Source organism: Nicotiana sylvestris, chromosome 2 (assembly GCF_000393655.2).
Source record: "Nicotiana sylvestris chromosome 2, ASM39365v2, whole genome shotgun sequence".
In the NCBI taxonomy this organism is placed as follows: domain Eukaryota; kingdom Viridiplantae; phylum Streptophyta; class Magnoliopsida; order Solanales; family Solanaceae; genus Nicotiana; species Nicotiana sylvestris.
The window spans coordinates 158364516-158389457 of NC_091058.1; positions in this window are offsets into that span (position 1 = coordinate 158364516).

The following is a 24942-nucleotide window of genomic DNA, read 5'->3' on the forward strand; positions in this document are numbered from 1 at the left end:
TGACTTGTGTGCAAAATTTGAGGTTAATCGAGCGTGTTTTGATAGGTTTCGGCATCGTATGTGGAAGTTAGAAGTTTATAAGTTCATTAAGCTTGAATTGGGGTGCGATACGTGGTTTTAGCATTCTGATGTGATTTAAAGGCTCGTCTAAGTTCGTATGATGTTTTAAGACTTGTTGGTAGGTTTGGTTGAGGTCCTAGGGGCCTCGAGTGGATTTCGGATGATTAACGGATTGGAATTTGGACTTGGATGATGGCCGAAGCTTCAGATTGTTGGTGTCTGGTTTCCTTCTACGCGTTCGCGAAGGTGCTCCCACGTTTGCGTAGAGGAGTTTGAGTGTTACTGGATTTTTGCCTTCGCGTTCGCGACGTAGATCCTGCGTTCGCAAAGCTTTGGAGTCTTAGGTCTACGCGTTCGCGAGAGGGTCTACGCGTTCGCATAGAGGAGCGGTCAGTGGGGAATCAGGCTTTAAGCTTACGCGTTCACGAGTGAGGCTCCGCATTCGTTGAGGCCTAGGGGGTAGTGTGCATCTCGTTCGCGAGTGGCCCTTTATGTTCGAGTAAGAGGTTTTGTTGGGCAGTGACTTTTTGTGCTTCGCGAACGCGAGGCAAGTTCTGCGTTCGCGAAGAAGGAAACACCTGGGCAGAACTTAAATATTCAAAATCGAGGGTTTTCTCTCATTTTTATTTTAGGACTTTGAGAGCTCGGATTGAGGCAAAATTTTGGGGGATTTTCAGAGAAAATATTTGGGTAAGGATTCTTGACTCATTTTTTTATTATATTTCACTAATCTATCATTAATTTTTTTTATTTAATTAAGGATTTGGGTTGAGAAATTAGGGGAAAAGGTGTAAAGTTCCTAGACCGAATTTTGAGGTTTTGATCGAGGTTTTTGTAGATATGTGATTTTTTACCCTCCCCAAAATTTCACCCATTTTAGCATAAAATATTTAGTTTAGGCCTAATATCGATATTTCAATTAGTTTTGACTCTTTTACTTTATTTTCATAAAAATGAAAATTACAAAAATATTTCTTCTTTTCAGTTGATGTTAGTTTATATACCTTTCGTAAAATTAAAAAATACAAAAAAAATAGTACCTTATTTTTATTTTAATATGGTATTTGAAAATACCAAAAAAAAAGGTTTGTTTTAACGATTAGTCTTATCTTAATAGTTATTTTACTTAAGTAGGATTAGTTGGTAAATGAGGTCGTATTTTTAGTCTTGTTCACGGAGAAAGAATAAAATTTGGGCTCAAACAACCCATTTTAAGCCTAATTTTCGGACCTAACCCATAATTCTCAAGCCCATAATTCCTAGGCCCATACCCCTTAACCTAAAAAACCCTACAAAAACTAACCTAGACCCTTAGACCGGAAGAGATCAGCCGTTTTCATCTCTTGAAGAAAAAACCTTCAGCACCCTTCACGTACAAGAGCTAAGCAGCCAAAACCTAGAATAAAAATCCCTACCCAGCCGTTTCTGATTTGGAAAGAGACCTAAGAAAACCTAACGAACAGAGCTGCGGAGAACACCAAAAGCCCCCCCCCCCCCTTGAACTTTCCTTTCTTCATGATTAGAACAAAAAATCCATCATTCTTCTGCGCTCGAAGACCAGAACACCCCTTCCATCCATCTCTAAGGCAGCCGCAATTCCCAAAGCATTTCTAGCATTTCTATGAATAGAGTCATTTATGGAAGTTGTGCATTTGCACGTTATGTTTGCATTGTATGGATCATGCCAAAGAAAGAAGAGATAGACTTAATATACCTGAACCGATTCTCCTGACACTTCCTTTAGCACCCGTTGATTGCGACAACACGTAATGGCAGATCGGAGTAGGGGAAAATCCATGATATTGTACGTTACTGAATTCTTGAAAGCTCACACTATTGAATAATGTAACCTCACATTTTTAAGAATGAAATCTTCATATTGTTAAGTGTCTAGTGTTCTGGTTGGAGAATTGAATTTTAGGTGAAAGAGTTAAATTTCATTTTGACTAAAAATGATCTAAGCTTTTTGAAAGACCAAGAATGACCAAGCCTTTATTGTAACTCTTTAGTGGCTTACACGTTTTTAACCACTAAGCACATATGACTAATTACTCATAGGTTTGAATGGTGGCCTACTCCACGTCGCGAGTGGGGGTAGAGATTATTAATCTTTACCCACTTATTAGTTAATTGGGTAATGTCCCGTTACCAGGTAATTAACCAATTACCCGCATAATTTAAAAATTGCCCCAAATTACTTAAAATTCTACTTTTTAATATACTTTTTTATATATTATACTACTGTGGTCATATAGTATCTTACATGGTACTAGTTCATAATTATCGGGTATTATCGCTCGATCCGTATTTTATCCCAAATGCCAAACTTGGACGAACATTCATTTTCTTTGACTTGCTTCCCCTTTCACCTTCACGAATTTATTCATCACTTGTGAAATAAAATAATCTTTATAATCTCCAAATAATCTTTTACTTGGACTGATGTCAATTATATTATGACAAATTCAACGTACAATATTACAGGGTGCGCCATTGTCATAATTTGGTACTGCGAAGCGTAATATCATCGTAATATAATACTGCAGGACGTAATATCGATGTAATATTGCGGGGCGTAACAACTTATGTAACAATTTATGATATGTGAGTGTCGTGTACACGGGCTAAATGTTTAAATTCCGATCTTTGCTAAGTAGTTTCCTTTTTATTCCTTAATTGAGTTATTCTAGCATATGTAGTCATCATGTTTAGTCTAATTTCACATGTTTACGTGTCTCATCTCTTAATTGTCATTTGCACAACATGCTTAGTTGAATTACCTATTTCCTTGATTTCTGTATTCGTTCTTTAACTGTAGGATTCTTTGCTTGTAATATCATTGTTTCATTTACTACGTGTTGACTTTCGTGATTCTTGTTGAGATAACTGTTTTGTTGTGGCATGAGATTTCTTTCGAGCGAAGTGTTATTCGCACGAGGTTTCTTCTGTGTGGAGTGTTGTGTGGCACGGGGTTTCTTCCATGGGTAGTGTTATTGGCACGAGGTTTCTTCCGTGCGGAGTGTTGAGTGGCACGTGGTTCTATCGTGTGGATTTTTGTTGTGGCATGAGGTTTCCACATCGTGCGGTCACTGTTTTTCCTCTATTTGATATGTCATCGTTGTTGTTGTTCCTTAACTTGTAAGACATTCATTTCCTTATGTGTCGTAATTGTCTTCTTGTGTCTCGTGTTGTTGCTTTTCTGTACATTCTTATTGTTCCATTAACCTGCCATTATTTTTATCATTTCGCCTTTTGCCTTATTTCTGATATTCCAGTAGGGCCTTGACCTGACCTTGTCACTACTTTACCGAGGTTAGGCTTGGCACTTACTGGGTACCGTTGTGGTGTACTCATGTTATGCTTCTGCACATAGTTTTGTGCAGATCCAGGTACATCTAATCAGCCTTGATAGTAGAGCATTGGGCTGCTGTTTGGAGACTTCAAGGTATATCTACCAGTGTCCCCCGACCTCGGAGTCCCCCTCTATCCTTATTATGTTGTCTTTTCTTTATTCTCTTAGACTCTAATGTATAGAGATATTTAGTACTTCCTTAGAGCTTGTGGCTTATAACTATCGGGTTTTGGGAGTTGTTCTTCTCTGAGTTGCAAATTTTACTTGTACATGCCGAACGGTAGTTTTTAGTTATATATTTATATGTTGATGTTGAGATTTTAGTAGTTATTTCAGTTTTTTTCTGCATTTGTTAGGCTTACCTAGTCTTAGATACTAGTATCATCACGACATCTTTTGGAGAGAAATTTGGGTCGTGAAGAGTTGGTATCAGAGCTCTAGTTTCATAGGTGTTATGAGTCACAAACAGGTTTAGTAGAGTCTTGCGGATAGGTATGGAGACGTCTGTACTTATCTTCAGGAGGCTATGCAACTGTTAGGAAAAAGTTTCTCTTTTTTGATTCCTTGTCGTGCGAAATTGTTGACTTCAGGATTATAAAGTTCTGTCTTTCTATTCTCTCACAGATGGTGAGGACATGTACAACCAGATCAGACGACCAGACACACGTGCCCCCTGCTAGAGCCGCGAGAGGCTAGGGACGGGGTAGAGTCCGAGGACGTCCACGTGGTGCAGCAAAGGGCACCCGTACGAGCTGCTACCGAGGAGCCACCAGTAGCTCAATTTGGAGCGCAGGCACTTGAGACGCCTGATACTGCACCAGCTCTTCAGGAGACCCTCACCTAGTTTCTGAGCATATTCGGCACTTTAGCTCAAGCAGGTTTGATCCCACTTGCTCCTGCTACATCTCAGGCTGGGGGAGGAGCATAGACTCCCGCCTCCTACACCCCGGAACAGCGGGTTCATGTAGACCAGGTTCCAGAGGTCAGTACAACCGGTAGCCCTAGTCTAGCCTGAGGTTAGGACAACAGTTTCTGAGAAGGAGCAGCGCAGGCTCGAGAGGTATAAGAAGCACCACCCTCCTACTTTCAGTGGCTTGGCGTCAGATGATGCCCAATGTTTTCTTGAGGAGTGCCACCGTATCCTCCGTACTATAGGTGTAACGGAGTCCAGTAGGGTTTTTTCACTCATTCCAGCTTAAGGGAGCAGCTTATTAGTGGTGGCGTGCATATGAGTTGGGTATTCCGGCCGAGGCAGTTTCACTCACTTGGACTCAGTTTTTGGACATGTTCTTGAAGGAGTATCTGTCGCGCCCCCTTTTTCTCGCGAAATCGGGTTTATGACAATTGGGAGGACAACTCGTTCCCTTTTGGGAATTGGATTTTTTGATTTGAAGAGTAGCCACCTAATGATTAAGTGCATTAGGACACTAGGAAGAATTTATTTAGAAAAACCAGAGTTTGGGTAAGGGCTAGAAATTATCTCGAGGAGAAGGTGTTAGGCACCCTTCAAGATTCACTAGTGTGGTTCCCGGCCATGTTACAATTGTGACTTAAGTACAAACAATAAATAAGCAATTAAGGGTTTCAAATATGAGGGGTTGTCACATTGCGATTGCAAATAAGTTAAAGTTTGAAGAAACAAGGAAGTTGAAATTTGAGAAAAAGGAGTTTGAAATTTTGAAAGTAATAAAATAAACAAGTAAAGGGAAAGGGGGTCCTAGGTTTATAAATAATATGGATCACATCAATGCAATACCCGGTAATCACTTCTCAGAAGAGGGGTTACACGTGGTATTAGTGCACCGATCATCATATTCATATCTACCCTTTCCCACCCTGTTGAGGTATTTAAAAGTGGAATGGTTTTGTTACTTATTCCATGCTAGTACCCGCCCCAATCCTATCAGTCCTGGAGGCATTTGGGACTACTAGTCCTAAAACGAAGGGAGATTTGGGCTTTGTATGGTTTAAAAGGATACAATTCTAAAGCGACAAACAAAAACACATAAGGCAGATATAAGAAACACATAACAATTTAAGAGGCTCAGATGGGCCTCCTCACTTAAAGACAAATTGTTTAGCATGTCTTGCAGATACTGGTTATGGTCTAAATTAAGCTTAAACGTTAAGGAGGCAGACTGGTCTATTATACATTTCAGATAAGAAACCGGGATCAGACCTTCCTGCTGGTTGGAATTAACAGAGTCTGATTCAATTAGCTAATTTTACCTTATAACTTGCCTAAGTGAAACCTATAGGCATGACATCTAATAATGCAGAAGTGTACTGATTTTTACAAGAAGAAGGCCTGTTGATTATAGAAAACATAAGTTCTGCAGGCATTGAGTCATGTTACTACTGATTTTAGACTTGTAAATGATTCAGATCAGTTGGTTACTCCTATAGACATGCTTTCTAAGCGTTATTGAGTTTAACCTTTACGAAAATGTAGAAATCCTATAGGCATGGTGTTTAAAATGCTGATTTTTATTATTTAAGCCTATAAATGTGTTTGCCTAGTGATAGATGCATATGCAGAATTCAGGAAACTCTATAGACATGTTCTCTATGTGATAGGCAGAAACGCAGAAACCTATAGGCATAGTCTCTATGTATGAAATGCAAAAGCTATAGACATGGTATCTATGTAAGAAATGCAGAGGCTATAGACATGGTATCTACGTATGAAATGTAGAACCTATAGACAGGATTTCTATATGAAATGCAGAACCTGTAGGCATGGTTTCTATATGAAAAACGCAGAAGTGCAGGACTTGTAAACATGATTTTTATATGAAAAATGCAGAAGTTAAAACAGGCAAATCGCAAACACACAGCCAGAAGATTTAAGAAGAGAGTAGAGTGTTGAATTGAGAATGTAGGAGTATTGAAATTAAAAGTGTTCAATAAGTGTTGTCAGAGTATTGAACTCAAGGTCTTAAAGAGTATTGAATTGGAAGTGTGTAAAAGTGCAGAAGGGTCGTGTCCTTTATAGTGCATAAAGAAAGTAAGAAAAGGTAAGACAATAGTTTCGAAATCAATCACATAAGGTCTCCCTTCAATTAAGGATTCTGATTTCAAACGGGCAAGATAATTAAGGAAAGAGTTTGATCAAAATCTTTTCCAAAGTAGCACAAGAAGGGTAAATACACAGAAGTTATTTAAGGCAAAAGTCCAGTGGTACATGGTTTGTGCAAATAAGGAAAGACGATCACTCAACAGCCAGTAAAATCAAAATTGCACGCTTTGTTTGAATGAACCAAGTCAGGAAAAATGAGTAAAGGGTTTTACTTAAGGAAAATTAGTAACAATCAATCAAACCTTATTAAGAGGAATTCCGAATCAATCACAAGTTGACAAAACCTTTTGAAGGCAAAATTCCTCATATATAAAGCATACAGACATATCGAACAAGAAAGAACTATCATGCGAAAAAGCCTAGTATAGAAGAGTTCCGGGTCATAACAAAGAGGCTCAAATCCAGTACATAGACTCAGAATGTGTTTGAGAGTGTCCAGGGTCCCAAATAGAACCCTAGTCCAAAACACAAGATCAAAGTCGCCAAAACCCCCCCAAATCCCAGGGTTTTCAACTCGAGTTAGATATAGAGAAGAGAAGACAAATACTGAAATAGGCTCAGAGGTCTCTTTCAGGGATTCATGTGAAAACAAACATATAAAATAGCAGGTTCAAGGCAAATAGAATGAAGAACTGATTTGAAGCATAAAGAACATGTTTTAAGAAAGCTTGGAACTTAAACAAGTTTTAGAAGAAAAACGAGATAGTATAGCACTTAAGAGAACAATAGAGGAAACATGTTTAACAAAGAACTCAAACAAAATCCAGAAGAAGGCAACTAAAGACCTAAAAGCTTAGTAGAAAATACAATAAAGGAACATAGGGGTAAACAAACACATAAGATAAACATGTGAAAGCATGATATAGAAACCAATAGATGAAAACAGAGCAAAATAGAAGGACATGCGAAATAAGGCAAGCATAAGAACACAAGAGAAGGACATGCGAGGTAGAAAAGAGAACATAAAAACATAGCATAGATAGATTCACACAAAGAGAAGAAGAAGAGGAGTCAGAAAACATTTTAAAACCTTTTCAGAGACCCTAAATCGAACAGAAGTAATTTTTAAAAGAAAATTAGGGAAAACGTTTAAGAACTCAAGTAGAGCACAAACATAGCATAGATATATGAAAACAACCAGAGAAAAACCTCGAATAGCTTAGGGTTTCAGAGAAACCCTAGAAATGATAAAGGCTTGGAAGAAGGTCTGATCTTGAGTCGGAGAGGTCAGAAATAGGCTTCTGATGCTTGAATATGCCGGAGCTAGGCCGGAGAGGCCATAGAACCTTGGATCTGTAGAGATCTGAAGGGATACCATCGAGGTCGGACCTCAAAACTTCGAACACGGGTTTAATGGTGGAGGAGGGTGATTACAGGCCATCCATGGCCTGAGAAGCCATGGGTCCCGGTGAGATTGCGGTTGAAGAGGGGTGAGAGAGGCTAGGGTTTCAGGAACCTTCGAGAGAGTTTGAGAGATGGAGAGTATTCAAAGGCGGTTGAGAGATGGAAATGAGGGGATTAGGGTAGGGTTAGTGAATTAAAAAAGGTAAGGGGTAATCGTGGTCGATGATCTAAATGATCAACAACCTGGATTGAAAGAAAGGGCCGGGGGGTTAATTGGTTGGTTCGGGGGTTGGGTTAGATTAGAATTGGGCCGGTCCAATTGGGTTTCAAAATTGGGTCAATTAGGGGGGGTCAATTTGGCTATGATTGAAATAAAAATGGGTCAGGTTTTAAATAGCCAGTTTTTCCCTTTTTATTTTATAAAAATAGTCAAATGATTTTGAAAGTAAATTAAGAGTATTGGATCAGTTAATAATATATAAATATTGATTTAAAAATGTTGGAACCAATTTTATAATTATAAAAATGCTATTAAATCTTAAAGTAGGCTAGAATTGCAATTATATGCAATTTAGCTTTAAAAATACCAAATAAATTTGTAAAAATATATAAAAGTTACTTTAACTATATTTTGGTATAAATTTGGGAAATAAACAAATTATCTACCAAAATGATAATTTTGAGAATAATTATTGATTTTTATACTACTAAAATGAGCAACAAATTGATTTAAAAAATCTTTAAAAATTAGAAAAAATACAAAAACACTTGGGCATGCTTATATATGCGTACATATATTATTTTGAAAGTATTTTGTATAGGAAAAATATATATAGAAAAAATTGGGTATCAACAGCTGCCCCTCTTTACCCGGGAAGGATGAAAGAGTTGTCAGGTAAAGATATGATGACCAATTTTGACCGAACGAGATGGTTCGAAGAATTTGACCGTGCTCTGGTTCGTGAGTTGCCTATATATCCCTGGTCTTACATGAATCATGCCATATGTAGTTCAGGATCTATCGGCGGAATATGCTGACGGAGGTTTTACAAGAACAGATGCGGTATTCAGGTCAGGAAGGATAGTTAAGGTCTAATCCGGGCTGCGGGAACTGGAGTGGGATCGCTCTTGCTGAGATGACCGTTTCTAGCCGGTTTACCTGCAAATGAGCAATATGAACATATATTGTGCATAATTTTAAACGTGATGCAAGTTCTGTTGGACCATGAATGCTATCTTTGGACGGTTAAGATGATGTCCTCAGGCCATGACGTCCTGAGCCATGAAGCGTATAATAAAGGATTCGTAGGCCATGAAATGATGCTTTGGGGCTATGAAGATGGTGCCTCCGAGCTATGATGTCTTTGAATAATGATATGCAAAAGATAAAATGGGGTCCTCAAGCCATGACATGGCGTTTTCGGGCTATGAAAATGGTGCCTCCGAACAATGATGCCTTCAGACAATTTGGCAATATTTCAGCCCATGAGATGCAGAAGGAGGCGATCTTTCAGCCAATGCAAAAATGTAAATGCGGTGGCGGTATTTCAGCCGATGCAAGATGTAAATAGAAAGTGGCGATATTTCATCCATACAAAAATGTAAATGTGGTGGCGGTATTTCAGCCGATGCAAGATGTAAATAGAAAGTGGCGATATTTCAGCCATGCAAAAAATGTAAACGAGGTGGCGGTATTTCAGCCGATGCAAGATAGAAAGTGGCGATATTTCAGCCATGTAAGAAAAATAAAAGTGGCAATATTTCAGCCGTGCAAGATGTAGATAAAGGTGGCGATCTTTCAGCCATGCGAGACATAAATGAAGTGCGATACTTTAGCCATGCAGGTGGAGACAGGGCTTAGTCTCGAAAGGCAGAATGGTAGCCTTATGCGATGCAGCGAAATGCAGATGAAGGTAGAGCTTAACCTCGGAAGGTAGAATGGTAGCCTTATGCAATGCGAAGAATGCAGATGGAGACAGAGCTTAGTCTCGGAAGGCAGAATGGTAGCCTTATGCAATGCGGCGAAATGCAGATGGAGGTAGAGCTTAACCTCGGAAGGCAGAATGGTAGCCTCATGCAATGCAAAGAATGCAGATGGAGACAATGCTTAGTCTCGGAAGGCAGAATGGTAGCCTTATGCAATGCAAAGAATACAGATGGAGACAAAGCTTAGTGTCGGAAGGCAGAATGGTAGCCTTATGCAGGAAATAAAAGGCGGGTGGCAGTATCTTAGCTGATATCTGATTTTGATATTGTGGCTGCTGGGGATAATGTGTGCGTATAACAACTATGAGTAGATGACGGTTCTGAGAGTTGTATTCCTGATCAGTATGAGTGTATAGTATATTCGATGATTTTCCAACTCAGGTACCTGCATCCAAAGAAAAATCGTGAGTTTTGTAAAGGGGAAAGGTTAGTTCGTATCCCTACTGACTTTGCTTGACCCGCTCGACTCTGTTTCGGTGATACTATGCGTATCATTGGGGTATCACTGCTAAACAAAGCAATTTTGGGTAACAGACATGCATGATTTAGTAAAAGCATAATATAAGTACATAATTAAGAATAATTTTCTTTAGATGAACCGACGACTGCGACGTGGTTCAAAACATTGCAACTTTGCTTGCTCCGGAATTTTGAGGGTCCTCCTCAAAATTCTGCCCCAGTTTGCCCGGCTGCTGCTCCTGACGACTGTTAATGATAAATGGCTGGAATCGACTTTGGAATTTTGAGGGTCCTCGACAAAATTCTGCCCCAGTTTCCAATAGTGGGAAAAATGGAAATTTTATTGAATTGTGACCGAACCCATAGGGCTGCCTATGTGTCCCCCCTTAAACGGGAATCAGGTCAGGCTTAGTTCAAATTAAATCATAAAAGGAAGCATAAAGGTTACACATAGTATCGCTTGACTGCGTCTGAATTGATTGGCTTTGGCCAAACTTCTCTATCCATTTCTACAAGTATGAGGGCTCCTCCTGTTAGAACCCGGTGAACCATGTACGAACCCTGCCAGTTGGGAGAGAATTTCCCTTTGGCGCGGAAAAATTTTCTTTAACACCAGCTACCCCAGTGCGAATTGTCTCGGCTTGACTCTTTTGTTGACTGGACATTCTGTTTTGATAGATCTAACCGTGGAAAACTGCATTCATTCTCTTTCCGTCTATACGAGCTAGTTGCTCGTAATGACTCTTCACCCATTCTGCGTCGTCGAGCTCTGCTTGCTGTATGATCCTTAAGGAAGGAATTTCTATCTCAGCGAGTATGACTGCTTCTGTACCATATACCAACATGTAGGGAATTGCACCAGTTGATGTGCGGACTGTGGTGCGGTATCCCAATAAAGCAAATGAGAGCTTCTCGTGCCACTGCTTATGCTTCTCTATCATTTTTCTTAGTATCTTCTAGATATTCTTGTTGGCAACTTCTACGGCTCCATTCATCTGAGGTCTGTAAGTTGTAGAATTCTTGTGTTTGATCTTGAAGGTTTCACACATGGCCTTCATCAAGTCACTGTTGAGATTGGAACCATTATCAGTAATGATTGATTCTGGGATCCCGAATCGACAAATGATGTGGTCACGGACAAAGTCTGCCACAACTTTCTTAGTCACTACTTTGTATGATGCTGCTTCAACCCATTTGGTGAAATAATAAATTGCCACTAGAATGAACCTGTGCCCGTTTGATGCGGTGGGCTTGATAGGTCTGATGACATCCATTCCCTAAGCGGCGAACGGCCATGGCGATCTTGTTGCACTAAGCTCATTTAAGGGTACCTTTATCATATCTGCATGTATCTGACAGCGATGGCACTTTCGGACATACTGGACGCAGTCCTTTTCCATAGTCATCCAAAAATAACTAGCTTGGAGTATCTTCTTGGCTAAGACAAAACCGTTCATATGTGGACCGCAGGTCCCATCATGGATTTCCTCTAGTATCCTAGATGTTTCCCTTGCGTTGATACACCTTAGAAATCCCAAATCAGGAGTCTTCCTATACAGGATTCCTCCGCTGTGGAAGAAATTATTAGATAACCTCCGAAGTGTGCACTTCTGAGTGGTGTTGGCAAGCTCTGGATATTCTCCTTTTGCCAGGTATTCCTTGATATCATGAAACCAAGGTTTTCCGTCCGCTTCTTCCTTGACATGAGCACAGTAGGCTAGCTGATCATGAATCTTCACCAGAATAGGATCAATGAAGTTCTTATCTAGATGTTGTATCATAGAGGACAGGGTAGCCAATGCATCGACAAACTCATTCTGGACTCTGGGAACATGCTAAAATTCTGTCTTTGTGAATCTCTTTCTCAACTCCTGTACATGATACAGATAAAGGAGTATCTTGGAGTTCTTGGTTACCCATTCTTCTCGGACATGATGTATAAGCAAGTCTGAATCCCCGATTACTAGAAACTCTTGTATGTTCATGTCAATGGCCATCTTGAGTCCCAAGATGCAAGCTTCGTACTCGGCCATGTTGTTGGTGCACAGGAACCTGAGTTTGGCGAACACTGGATAATGCTGACCGGTTTATGATACTAGAACTGCTCCAATGCCAACTCCTTTGAAATTTGCTGCTCCGTCGAAAAATATTCTCCAACCATCATAGGATTCTGCAATGTCTTCTCCTATGAAGGATACCTCCTCGTCAGGAAAATACGTCCTTAAGGATTCGTATTCTCTGTCCACGGGATTCTTGGCAAGATGATCTGCCAAAGCCTATCCCTTGATCGCTTTATGAGTCATGTAGACAATGTGGAATTCACTCAGTAGGATTTGCCACTTGGCTAGCTTGCCAGTGGAAATGGGCTTTTGAAAGATGTACTTCAACGGATCCATCCTTGATATGAGATACGTAGTATAGGCACAGAAATAGTGCCTTAACTTCTGAGCTACCCAAGTCAGAGCACAACAGGTGCGTTCCAACAGAGAATACTGGGCCTCGTATGGGGTGAACTTCTTGCTGAGATAATAGATGGCCTGCTCCTTTCTTCCCGTTTCATCATGTTGTCCCAGAACACAACCGAATGCTCCATCCAATACTGCAAGGTAGAGCAATAGAGGTCTGCCCGGCTCAGGCGGGACCAAGACTGGCGGTATGGATAGGTACTCCTTGATTTTGTCGAAGGCTTTTTGACAGTTATCAGTCCATTTGGCAGCGGCGTCCTTCTTCAATATCTTAAAGATTGGCTCACAGATGATGGTAGATTGACCTATGAACCGGCTGATGTAGTTGAGTCTTCCCAAGAAAATCATTACGTCCTTCTTGTTCTTTGGCGGTGGCAACTCTTAAATGGCTTTGACCTTTGACAGATCCAGTTCTATTCCTCGGCGACTCACAATGAACCCAAGTAGTTTTCCGGCAGGAACTCTGAATGCACATTTTGCAGGATTCAGCTTAAAACTGTACCTTCTTATTCTATTGAAGAACTTCCTCAAATCTTCCATGTGATCAGCGGCTTTCTTGGACTTTATGATGACGTCATCTACATATACCTCGATCTCCTTATGTATCATATCATGGAAAATGGTAGTCATGGCCCTCATGTAGGTGGCCCCAGCATTCTTTAATCCAAACGGCATCATCCTGTAACAACACATTCCCCACGGCGTAATGAAGGCCGTTTTCTCAACATCTTCTTCATCCATCTAGATCTGATGATACCCAGCAAAACAATCAACAAACGACTGCAGCTCGTGCTTGGCGTAATTGTCAATTAGAATGTGTATGTTTGGCAAGGGGAAGTCGTCTTTGGGACTAGCTCGGTTGAGGTTCTGGTAGTCGACACAGACTCTAACCTTCTCGTCCTTCTTTAGTACTGGCACGATGTTGGCTAACCATGTTGGATACTCTACTATTCTGAGAACCTTAGCTTTGACTTGCTTGGTGACTTCTTCCTTGATTTTCAAACTCATGTCAGGCTTGAACTTCCTGAGTTTCTGCTTTACCGGTGGGCATGTCGGATCAGTTGGCAGCTTGTGCACCATAATAGCTATACTCAAGCCAGTCATGTCATCATATGACTAGGCGAATATGTCCTTATATTCCTTTAGAAATTCTGTGTATTTTTCCTTTTTTTTCGGTGACAAATGAACGCTGATCCGAGTTTCTTTGACATTTTCTGCATCTCCCAAGTTAACAATCTCGGTCTCGTCCAGGTTGGACTTAGGTCTGTTCTCAAAATCCTCAACCTCTTTAACAACCTCTTCTGGTATATCATCTTCCTCTGAGTCTATTTGTTGCGTTGTCTCGTTACATGTCACAGTCGTTGGTTCATCAAGATAAGTAATAGTAATACTGTAAATAAAGTAAATGAGAGAAAGTAATAAGAGTAAGATTCATAAGAAAAATCGAAATGCTTTGAAAAATTCCATAACTGTTTTGAACATTGAAGATCTTATTGTGAAATTAAAAGGCAAAAGGAAAGTCAACTAGTAAAAAAATGAAAAATAGTGCATGATGCTTGTTCAGCCTTGCTACCCCGAGGCTTTCCGGGCTCTGGTAGTTCTGATGGACCAATTGTTGAGGCACGCTCCTCGGCTCACGACTTGTATGGAAGGTCCTTCCTCCCCCTCCTCCTCGAAAATGACATAACAATCCATGTCATCCTCTTCCAAAAACAAATCCCGCATCGCTACCAGTGCTTCCTCTTCTTTTGACCCATATATAACATCAGCTGGTTGGAAAATCTACTCCAAGTGAGGTATCAGGTGCTCTAGTGGATAATAAGGCCCACGTCATGGCGGCGACCATTCATTAAACTCTTTCCAGGTGTACTTGTATCCCAGACCGAAGGTGGTACCATATTTCTTCAGCTTGACAGGCTTAGCAATCCCTTGTAGGTTCTTGCCAAGTCCCTTGCCTGGATCATATCTGCACCAGTTCAATATGCTTTCGATTTTGTTGTCCCACCATTTATCCTTGTCAACGGCATTGACTCGCTCGATGTGGTGATAGGTTTCTCCGCCTATCTTCTTTCTTCCTCCGATCCCTGGGATGGTCTGGCGACTGTATATGGGATTGCTATCATCACCGTGGATGATCACCTCTTGGTGATTCCACTCAAATTTCACTGCCTGATGTAGGGTTGATGCTACAGCTCCAGCGACATGAATCCATGGTCATCCCACGAGCAAGTTGTAAGATGCCGACACATCTATTACTTGAAAGTTGACATCAAACCAAGTAGGCCCCATCTGTAAACACAGGCTGATTTCCCCAATAGTGGACCTTTGGGAACCGTCAAAGGCTTTGATGTTAATGGCCTCGTCTTTGATCTCATGCAACCCTTTTCCTAATGTTCTGAGTGTTACCAGTGGACAAATATTGAGGCTGGACCCTCCATCGATCATGACCCTGGTGATAAAATAATCCTCGCATTGCACGGTGATGTGCAACGCCTTGTTTTGGCTCAGCCCTTCTGGTGGCAACTCATCTTCATAAAAAGTGATTTTGTGACTCTCCAATACCTGTCCCACCATATTTGCCATTTCTCCTTCGGTGATGTTGCTTGGTACATGCACCTCACTCAGCACCTTCAATAAGGCATTCTTATGTGCGTCAGAGCTTTGTAGCAGAGCTAATATAGAGATCTAGGCTGGCGTTTTGTTCAACTGATCAATGACTGAATAATCTTTGGCCTGTATCTTCTTACAGAGGTCGTCAGGTCCAGCTTCAGTGATGGCTGGCCATCCAGATGTCTACTTACTCGACTCAGCCAAGTGTTCTGGAGTATAAACCCTGCCAGTCCTTATCATACCCTATGCCGCAACTGCTTCTCCAAACTTGGTTTTCCCTTTCCATCTTGCCTCGGCTGTGTAATCCCATGGTATGGCTTTTGTGTGGAACGGTGTTATGGCTATCATTGCTACTAGAATGGGCACCCTTGCTTTAGAAGGTAATACAGCAACCTCAAATGGTACAAGTGCCTTTGGGGAACCAAACTCGACCTCAATTGGTGTTGGCATCTTTGCAGGGGGTGGTGCTTCAAACTCAAGTGGTACAAACATATTCACCTCGGCGTCCCTAGAAGGCTGAATCTGGACCACAATCGGGTTAAGGGTGACTGTTGATTTCTTTGGCTCGTCACCCTCTACGATTAATCCGATCGATCCTTTGGGGTCCCAATCATCCTCTGTCTCAATCATGTGAACGCCTCCAACCTTGTGGTCTGGTAGAGGGTTGCTGCGGACGTTCGGAGCAGGCTCTTTTGCCACAATGATCTTGTTGTCAATCAAAGCTTGGATCTTATCCTTCAGAGAGCGGCACTCATCAATGGTATGCCCTTTCATGCCGGAATGGTATACACAAGTTTTGTTTGGGTTGACCCATTGGGAGGGGTTTTCGGGGGTTATGGAAAGGATAATAGTGACATAACCAGCAGCTTTGAGCCTTTCATATAGCTGGTCAATTGGTTCGTCAATGGTGGTATACTATTTGGGAGGTCTGCAGTCGAAATTTGGTCGGGGTCTAGGAAAGTTTTGGCTAGAGGGAGGTGATTGATAATGGGCTTGTTGGGTGTTATAGGCGTGGTAGACGTGTGCGGGTTGGGAGTATTTGGGAGAAGTAGGTTGATATGTGGGTGGTGGAGGTGATTGGTAAGTAGGTGGTGGAGCTTGGTAAGAGGGCGAGGGTGCTTGGTAATTTGGGGTAGGTTGATATGTGAGTGGAGGTATTGGGTAGGTTCAGTATTTGATTGGGGATTTTGTTCTCTATACAACTATCACGACACTTACGTCCCTTTTCTTGGACGTGCCACCAGACTGTAGAGCCTTGTTGGTAGCATGCAAAACTTCAAGGTTTGTGACTATGCCACTTTTGATACCTTCCTCGATCCTTTACCCCAGCTTGAGATGTCAGAAAATTTCTGGCTTTCAATCAGCATCAACTTTTCGTAGTACTGTAGGTCTTGAGCTCGGACGAAAAACCTATTCATTTGTTCTTCTTCTAAAGCCGGTTTGACCTTAGCAGCCTCTGATCTCCAACAAGTGGCCTACTCGCGGAAAGTTTCTGTGGGTTTCTTCTTTAGGTTCTGGATGTAGAACACATCTGGCGCATTCTCCGCGTTGAACCTGAACCTGTCCATAGAATCGGACGCCATACTTACCCAATTCGACCACTTCTTCGGGTCTTGGCTAATGTACCAAGACAGAGCATCTCCTTTCAGACTTCTCATAAAAAGCTTCATGCGAATCTTTTCGTCCTTCCCTACTCCGACCAGCTTGTCGCAGTATGTCCTTAAATGGACTCTGAGATCCCCTGTACCATCAAACATTTCGAATTTAGGAGGTTTGTACCCCTCGGGCAGTTCAACATCTGGTTGTATGCAGAGGTCTTCGTAGTTCAATCCCTTGATTCCCTTATTTCCTTCAACACCCTGAACTCGGCTAGTCAACTTCTTGAGTTCTACAGCCAGGTTCCTAATAAGGGATTCTTTATCATCAGACTCGGGTGTGCTTGAGACAGGTTGGGTGGAGCGTGGCATGGTTTCCACATAGATGGGGGTGTGGGTGTGGAGATGATCATTTGCGGAGTTCAGTGGTTCAGGGATGAGTAGCGGGGTGTTGTTGGAAGTGTGGCAAGTGTTATAGTGGTGATGGGGAGCGAGATGGTTTTGTGGTTTCGGGATGTTTTATAGAGGTGTGGGGTTTTGAGTGTTAGGAAAGTTGACATCTAGGTGGTGAGGGAAAACGACAAACTTTCCAAATTCCGGACTTGATCAAGTTCCTCCTGAAATTTCAGCAGTTTCTGCTCGAGTTGGGATGCACCTTCTTTGGAGACATGAGTACCCTGAGTGATTTCTACCCGTTCAACTGAGTTTTCCTTTCTAATGTTGCTCAAATCTTCCATTTTTCCCTTGTTCCTGTTTCTGATGGGACTAGGAGGAGGAGTAGGTGGAGGACCCTTGGATCTTGTGGAGTATGATGACTATGCCAGAGTGCACGAACTAACCTTTGGGGAGGGGAGTAAAACAAAAGTAAAAACAAAAAGGTAGCAAGTTAGTGCAGATTATAAGGAAAATATGTTGTGATATTTAAACACATAGTGCGAGAATATAAACCATGTCCTAATTTGGGAGCCTTGTTGTGCCCGAGGTAGGCCTAGCGACAAGTTGATTTGGAGAACTTATAATGCTAAATGCCTCATTTTATTGATAAAAAGTAGATGAATCCCACAACGATACTAAATAACAAGGAATAAAATGTTACTAGTGGCCATTGACCTTATTACATTTCATAAAATAAAAGAAAACTCCTATATATTTGGTCCCAGAAGGACTTTCCCTAGACTCGGCATCTTCGAACAACTTCACCAACTTACAAAGTCCCAGCAGCAAGTAGGCTCTAGCCAGGTGTCCACCCTCGTTTCCTTCAGCATTCTGGCAGTCCTCGATCCTCTTGAGAAACTTCCTTTCCAGCTCCACTAAACCTCATTCTAGGTATCCTAATCGCTTGTTGGCACTGACAACCATGTCTTTCCATTCTTCAATCAGTTTTTGGTTGGCTTCTTGTATTTCCCGGTGCTCGCTTTCACATTCCCTAATCCTCTTGTGCAGTTGGTTGTATTTGACCTGTGCTTCTACCCTTTCATCGATGATTCTGTGACCCTGAACAAACCCGGGTTGGCCCAAACCATTGTGATTATCCTCTAGCCAGCCTGAATAGTATAGTGTGCAGCCAGCATGGTATCTGTCTGGTTCGATAGTATCTCTTCCCATGATGATCGTGCAATGCCACATATGCTGAGCTTGGCACTTATAAGGACTGTCATCAGCTTGGAAGTCAGCCCAGAAGTGACTCATCTTGTCAACCCTTGGTATAACCTGCTTCCTACCAGCTTGTCTCATAACTCGGAGAGGGACATAAGGGTAGGTTCCTCTCAAACAGATCAGTATCAGAAATGGAGCGTCCCTGGATCGGGCGATGAACTCTTCAGTAGGGAACCACTCGAACATCCATTGTACTTGATCCTCAGTTAGATTTTCAAACAGCTCCACCCACCCCTTAGCATCTCCTGGCTGAGTAAACATTTTGGGCATGTAGTTCATTTGCCTTGGTTGATGGAAAGCTATATGATCGTCCCAGTCTCTATGCTGAATCTCTTGCCGATATTCACCCCTTTGAAGATGCTCCATGAACCAGAGTTGGAGTAGCAAGTTGCCGCCCTCGAAGTGTGGGGCTCCTTGTTGACACTTTTCTAGGGCTAGGTACATCTCTGTAATAATCATGGGCACTATGCTGAATGGTTGCCCGCCAATTCCCTCCATTAAGGTCTTGGTGATCATGGATAGTTTGGTATGGATCCTAGCCTTCTTCATAAGAAATACTATCATCCCCAAAAAGCAGAACATAAAGACGAAGACCCTTCGATGGATATGTCCTAATGACGTAAGGGCGAACTCATCAGGATAGGTACGGTAGGATTTGTTGTGACCATACCTCTCGTACAAATAATCAAAGGGAATGTACGACTCCTTCAGGCAAGTTAAATCCGGATTCTTCTTTAGACCCACCATCTTGAGAAAACCTCTACCTTTGCGATTCTCTGGTATTAACAAACCCGGAGTCTCCCATGGTATACCAGCTAGTCCTCCTATTTCCTCTCGTAGGGGTGTCATCTCAATCTCCCCGAAGCGAAACACAGACCTATCGCAATCCCAAAATAGGGTGGCAGCTTCAATAATTTTGTTGTTGGGTTGGATTTCCAGAAGGGAAGGTAAATTTCCCAAGTATTTTTGGACGAGGTCCTGATCACTGGAATGCAGGTCTTCCCACCAATTTAGCAATTTCGGGTGGATGTTGGTGACCATGCCGAATCTGGGGACTTCGTGCCTCATTTCTGCAAAACAAAAGCGTTAGGCCCTTACCCCCGCCGGACTCGACTATTTAACTATCAATAATTGGCATAAGTAGCATTTAGTTCTCCAAATAAATGCACAGAATGTGGTAATGTCCGTTTGGGTTCCAAGGAAACCCAGTGGACTTTGGACAAGGCTATCCTAAAGAGTCATTATGTGGACAACATAACTGACTCAGCTAGGTTTTGATAGTGATGCATGCACAATTAAACAGAGTAGGGTTTCTATGGGGTATTAGACTAGTACCCTTGAGCGGACAACTCAAGAGGGAAAGTCACGGAATCGTCGACTACACCGTTGATCGACTGGTTTTACCGCAAATACGTCATTGCCAAATTTAGGGGGTAATAATATCGGAATGGTGCAACCACTCATTATAAGCGTTGCTATGGTATTTTGTTTGGCACGAGTGGAATATGATGTTGAATATGCAGTTATAATAATTAAACAAATTGTCATGTATTTGCACATTCATAAGGTAATAATTATAATAATTGCTCAAAATTACAACAATATTAAAGGAAAGCGGTAAAAGAGCATTAAGAGAAATAAAGAGAAGAAACGAAGAGCCAAGTCAGTTTTCGAAGTAGGAGAGCAAAATAAATACTTAAAGACATTAGTGACATTCAAGGAAGCATAAAGTCACAAATAGTATGAAATGGTAAAAGCCTTAAAGAAATCCCCAGCAGAGTTGCCACGCTGTTGCGCCCCCTTTTTCTCAGAAAATCGGGTTTATGACATTTGGGAGGACAACTCGTTCCCTTTTGGGAATTGGATTTTTTGATTTGAATAGTCTCCACCTAATGATTAAGTGCATTAGGACACTAGGAAGAATTTGTTTAGAAAAATCAGAGTTTGGGTAAGGGCTAGAAATTATCTCGAGGGGAAGGTGTTAGGAACCCCTCAAGATCCACTAGTGTGGTTCCCAACCATGGTACAATTGTAACTTAAGTACAAACAATAAATAAGCAATTAAGGATTTCAAATATGAGGGGTTGTCACATTGTGAATGCAAATAAGTTAAAGTTTGAAGAAACAAGGAAGTTGAAATTTGAGAAAAAGGAGTTTGAATTTTGAAAGTAATAAAATAAACAAGTAAAGGGAAGGGGGTCCTAGGTTTATAAATAATATGGATCATATCAATGCAATACCCGGTAATCACTCCTCAGAAGAGAGGTTACACATGGTATTAGTGCACAGGTCATCATATTCATATCTACCCTTTCCCACCCCGTTGAGGTATTTAAACGCGGAACGGTTTCATTACTTATTGCATGATATTACCCGCCCTAATCCTATCAGTCCCGGAGGCATTTGGGACTACTAGTCTTAAAGGGAAGGGAGATTTGGGCTTTGTATGATTTAAAAGATAAAATTCTAAAGCGACAAACAAAAACACATAAGGCAGATATGGGAAACACATAACAATTTAAGAGGCTCAGATGGGCCTCCTCACTTAAAGACAGATTGTTTAGCATGTCTTGCAGATACTGGTTATGGTCTGAATTAAACTTAAACGTTAAGGAGGCAGACTGGTCTATTACACATTTCAGATAAGAAACCGGGATTAGACCTGCCTGTTGGTTAGAATTAACACATTCTGATTCAATTAGCTAATTCTACCTTATAGCTTGCCTAAGTGAAACCTACATGCATGACATCTAATAATGCAGAAATGTACTGATTTTTACAAGAAGAAGGCCTGTTGATTATAGAAAACATAAGTTCTGCAGACATTGAGTAATGTTACTACTGATTTTAGACTTGTAAACGATTCAGATCAGTTGGTTACTCCTATAGACATGCTTTCTAAGCGTTATTGAGTTTAACCTTTACGAAAATACAGAAATCCTATAGGCATGGTGTTTAAAATGCTGGTTTTTATTATTTAAGCCTATAAATGCGTTTGCCTAGTGATAGATGCATATGCAGAATTCAGGAAACTCTATAGACATGCTCTCTATGTGATAGTCAAAAACACAGAAACCTATAGACATGGTCTCTATGTATGAAATGCAGAAGCTATAGACATAGTATCTATGTATGAAATGCAGAGGCTAGACATGGTATCTACGTATGAAATGCAGAACCTATAAACAGGATTTCTATATGAAATGCAGAACCTGTAGGCATGGTTTCTATATGAAAAACGCAGAAGTGCAGGACTTGTAAACATGATTTTTATATGAAAAATGCTGAAGTGAAAACAGGACATGATTGCAACAGTAAATACCTATGAACATGATATCTACCCTTATGCATACATGAGTGACCCTCCCTTTTTCACTAAAACCGCATAAGTTATTACAAATTATTATAGCCCAGAATGAATAAAGAAAAGTAAAATAAAATTACATCAGAAAGCTAAAAATCCCAACCAAGGAGAGCCTGATTCAGACTTCTGTTTGAAGAATGAAGTAAACCAACTCCAACGATCAAATTCCAAAGTCTTTCTACTATTCGGGATGTGTCAGAGTTCCCTAAGAGTCTCAAGTGGACTCCGTGCAATGCTTAAACCCAAATGTATTACAGAATTGGATTATAGTGCAGTATGGAAGGGCCAGCCCTCAAATGTCCAAGTTCAGAGGGAGCTCAAGGTCCCAAAGCAAGGATCATAGGAGGGGGGCAGAACTTAGAATCTAAGAGAGAGTGCAAGTGCATAGAGGGAATTTTGGGGAAAGCCAAGACAGACTGGTGGTCATACCCAGCAATTGGAAGTGCTGGCACACCCCAACCAGCCTGTTAGCCACATTGTTTGGGAGTTAGCATCCATTAAAGGATCAAGTCCAGACATGAACAACAATTTGGATGTTGCCATGCTTTGAACTTTAACTCAAACACATAGAAGGGAATAAGGGTATGGGGAATTCACACAGCAATAGATGCAAAGAGACAGCATATTCAATACAGAACATAAACAACAAAGTAGACAAGATTGTTGAAACTGTAAAGCAAACACATAGGGATGAAGCTGAAAGTCAAATTAGAACATACCAATTTCAGGGAAATAAGAAGAGAAGAGCAGTAGTAAAGCCAAATTGCAAACACATAGCCAGAAGATTTTAGAAGAGAGTAAAGTGTTGAATTGAAAATGTAGGAGTATTGAAATTGAAAGTGTTCAATAAGTGTTGTCAGAGTATTGAACTCAAGGTATTAAAGAGTATTGAATTGGAAGTGTGTAAAAGTGCAGAAGGGTCGTGCCCTTTATAGTGCAGAAAGCAAGTAAGAAAAGGTAAGAAAATAGTTTCGAAATCAATCACATAAGGTCTCCCTTCAATTAAGGGATTCTGATTTCAAACAGGCAAGATAATTAAGGAAAGAGTTTGATCAAAATCTTTTCCAAAAGTAGCACAAGAAGGGTAAATACACAGAAGTTATTTAAGGCAAAAGTCCAGTGGTACATGGTTTGTGCAAATAAGGAAAGGCGATCACTCAACAACCAGTAAAATCAAAATTGCACGCTTTGTTTGAATGAACCAAGTCAGGAAAAATGAGGAAAGGGTTTTACTTAAGAAAAATCAGTAACAATCAATCAAACCTTATTAAGAGGAATTCCGAATCAATCACAAGTTGACAAAACCTTTTGAAGTAAAAATTCCTCATATATAAAGCAAACAGACATATCGAACAAGAAAGAACTATCATGCGAAAAAGCCTAGATAGAAGAGTTCTGGGTCATAACAAAGAGGCTCAAATCTAGTACATAGACTTAGAAAGAGTTTGAGAGTGTCTAGGGTCCCAAATAGAACCCTAGTCCAAAACACAAAATCAAACTCGCCAAAAAACCCCCAAATCCCAGGGTTTTCAACTCGAGTCAAATACAGAGAAGAAAAGACCTGAAACAGGCTCAGAGGTCTCTTTCAGGGATTCATGTGAAAACAAACAGATAAAATAGCAGGTTCAAGGCAAATAGAATGAAGAACTGATTTGAAGCATAAAAAACACGTTTTAAGAAAGCTTGGAACTTAAAAAAGTTTCAGAAGAAAAACGAGATAGTATAGCACTTAAGAGAATAGTAGAGGAAACATGTTTAACAAAGAACTCAAACAAAATCCAGAAGAAGGCAACTAAAGACCTAAAAGCTTAGTAGAAAATACAGTAAAGGAACATAGGGGTAAACAAACACATAAGATAAACATGTGAAAGCATGATATAGAAACCAGTAGAAGAAAGAACGGAGCACAATAGAAGGACATGCAAAATAAGCCAAGCATAAGAACACAAGAGAAGGACATGCGAGGTAGAAAAGAGAACATAAAAATATAGCATAGACAGATTCACACAAAGATAAGAAGAAGAGGAGTCAGAAAATATTTTAAAACCTTTTCAGAGACCCTAAATCAAAGAGAAGTAATTTTTGAAAGAAAATTAGGGAAAACGTTTAAGAACCCAAGTAGAGCACAAACATAGCATAGATATAAGAAAACAACTAGAGAAAAATCTCGAATAGCTTAGGGTTTCAGAGAAACCCTAGAAATGAGAAAGGCTTGGAAGAAGGTCCGATCTTGAGTCGGAGAGGTCAGAAATAGGCTTCTGATGCTTGAATATGCCGGAGCCAGGCCGGAGAGGCCATAGAACCTTGGATCTGTAGAGATCTGAAGGGACACCATCGAGCTCGGACCTCGAAACTTCGAACACCTAGGGTTTAATGGTGGAGGAGGGTGAGTACATGCTATCCATGGCCTGAGAAGCCATAGGTCCCGGTGAGATTGCGATTGAAGGGGAGTGAGAGAGGCTAGGGTTTTAGGAACCTTCGAGAGAGTTTGAGAGAGGGAGAGTATTCAAAGACGGCTGAGAGATGGAAATGAGGGGATTAGGGTAAGGTTAGTGAATTAAAAAAGATAAGATATAATCGTGGCCGTTGATCTAAATGATCAACGGCCTGGATTGAAAGAAAGGGCCAGGCGGGTTAATTGGTTGGGTCGAGAGTCGGGTTAGATTAGAATTGGGCCGGTCCAATTGGGTTTCAAAATTGGGACAATTAGGGGGGGGGTCAATTTGGCTATGATTGAAATAAAAATGGGCCAGGTTTTAAATAGCCAGTTTTTCCCTTTTTATTTTATTAAAAATAGTAAAATGATTTTGAAAGTAAATTAAGAGTACTGGATCAGTTAATAATATACAAATATTGATTTAAAAATGTTGGAACCAATTTTATAATTATAAAAATGCTATTAAATCTTAAAGTAAGCTAGAATTGCAATTATATGCAATTTAGCTTTAAAAATACCAAATCAATTTGTAAAA